We start from the raw sequence: 2,305 nt of genomic DNA on the forward strand, positions 1-2,305 counted from the left end.
CTTCGTTCAATGGGCTGAGCGACAGGGAATCCATGGTAATGAGCCGAAAGGGTGAGTAGGATTTTAAGCTCTTAGAAAGTTCGCCAGAGAACAGCGGGTATTGGAGAAGGGGGCATTTATACTCTGAGGTCCGAAGGGGCGTGAAGGAGGAGTGTTCCCGCTCCTGAATTTCAGATGATATCTCCACTTACTTCAAGGCATAATTAAAGAAACATAGGCATGAAAAGCTTATGAAACTATTAAAAGGTGTGACACACATGGCTGTTTCATGAGTTTGGCCTAAGACAAATGGTGACATTGAAAGACATTCCTGTGTGAAGCGCATCACATTTCTCACAGTTGCTGGTGTTTGGATTGACTTTGCAATATTTGCAATGACCCTTTTGTCACACTTCCTGATCTCATCCTCCTGAGCAGCTGAACCTCAAGACAAAGGTTAATGATGGAGCAAATCAGACAACGTATTTGTGGAGGTCCATGGGCCACACATTGTGAAAAAGTACGACACATATATGCATCAAGGACGGACTGACATGAAAGAAATGTGCTTTTGATCTAATAATCTTAGAACTGAAAGAGAAATGGACCTGGAAACAGCTGGAAACACCTGGAAACAGCTGATGGCAACAAACAGTTTCTGAGTGGAAGTGACAAAGAAGAGAAAAAACAAACTCTGGTTATTTTATTACCCATGTCCTTTATTTATTTTTTTGGTCTTTTGGAACAAACAGTAAAGCGTGAAGGCGACAAAGCAGAGCATCAAGTCTCAGTTTCATGTGCTGTTATCAACACTGCTGCCTCCAAAAACAACACAGAAAGGAAAAAGTCACCATGAAATCATGCTCACTTTGTACTGTGTGTTTTCTAAAAGGAAAGATGTAACTTCCATATGTTCTTGAGCTTATCAGAGCACTAAAGATCACAGTAAAGGTGATGCTGTCCTGCAACTTTATGTGCCAATCAGCAGCTCAAATGGGAAACACATAAACCAGCTGTTTTGTTTTAATGTGACACAGTTGTTTAAAGATACGACCACAGATCAGCTGACTGCAGCTTTGGTTACAGCTGGTCAGTTTTCTGTCACATGGACTCCAGCACTGGTTTGTTTCACCTGCCTTAAAGAGATTAAATTACAACTTTGATAACTCAGCTGTGGTCCTCTCTTGGTTCTTTCGCTAATAACAGTTCAGCAGCTGTGTCCACTTTGAGCTGCATCCGGCTTGTTTTATAAGACAATCGGAGTTAAAGAGACTCTGCTTGCATACTTCACATGATTGTAATGGTCTGATAACAGGTGAAAAAGAAATCCACACAGCTTCACCTTTACAACATTCAGCTACAAAAAAAGAGTAAGAAACCAGATGATCCCCTTTAAATATTTTACCCTGATTACCACCTTCTTAAAGAGATGATTTTCATATTTACTTTTAAATCACTTCATGTTCACAGAATAAACCATTTTTTACTTGATTCACTGGGAATTTTCATCACTTTGTACCTCAATCATTTTAAATTACAACAACCTGAGAAAGAAAAATACCGCTTTGGTTAAGGCCTCACTGTTCATGGATGCGTTGGACCTGTGTTCATATATTTCTTTCTATGAATATAGCCAAGAAATAAATATGTCCCGTATCCTTAACTCAAGTAAAATATCTGACAGTGTTAGTGAGATCTGATTCTGTTAAGTTTCAGGAGTGTAGATTTACCCCAGATTTATTTATATGGTTAGGCTGGAAATCACATGCAGCTCACACACTTCCCTTTCACCAAGTTACTAATGAAACTGAAAAAAAAAATCATCTGAACTTTATCATGTGTCAAAGACGACAGTTTGGTCCTGCTCTAAAAAAACATCTGCTTATTCCAGCTGTGGGAGTTTGCCGCAGAACTCAGCTCAGTCTTCCCAACATCCAAAATCTGGCTCAGGACCAATCAGAAGTCAAGGATCATCGTGGAGGTCAGTAAGTTGTAAGTCAGTCCGAGTCACCATGGAAACCACCTGAGAAGATAAACCAGACCCCACTGTGACTGCTGAACAACCCTCAGTCCTCTCTGTCATGTCACTTCTTCCTCTCATCTGCTCATCATCAGAGCTGAGATGGGCCTTGTATTGTCCTAAAGCATTTTTCTGAATAAATAAGTTCACACGTTTAAAATAAATAATTCTAAAAATGTTTGTCATAAAAAAAATAAATACATGTTGTTAAAATGCGTAATTCATGCTTAGGAAGAAATCACTTGATGAAAGGAAGGCCTTCCTTAAAGAGAAAAGAAATATGCTTCAGATGCTGTTCTTCAGACA

General features: G+C 39.3%; 1 protein-coding gene across 1 annotated transcript in view; it reads right to left on the reverse strand.

The window, feature by feature from the left end:
- Positions 1-677: 677 nt before the first annotated feature.
- LOC102314584 (alpha-tectorin) overlaps positions 678-2,305 on the reverse strand; it is a 13,259-nt gene continuing 11,631 nt past the window's right edge. Inside the window, exon 11 of the mRNA XM_014331223.2 lies at positions 678-2,002. The gene's annotated coding sequence lies outside the window, so the exon portion shown is untranslated. The remainder of the gene's footprint in view (positions 2,003-2,305) is intronic.

The sequence above is a fragment of the Haplochromis burtoni genome, unplaced genomic scaffold (genome assembly GCF_018398535.1).
Source record: "Haplochromis burtoni strain Fernald_Lab_line unplaced genomic scaffold, NCSU_Asbu1 Contig_1485, whole genome shotgun sequence".
Taxonomy (NCBI): Eukaryota; Metazoa; Chordata; class Actinopteri; order Cichliformes; family Cichlidae; genus Haplochromis; species Haplochromis burtoni.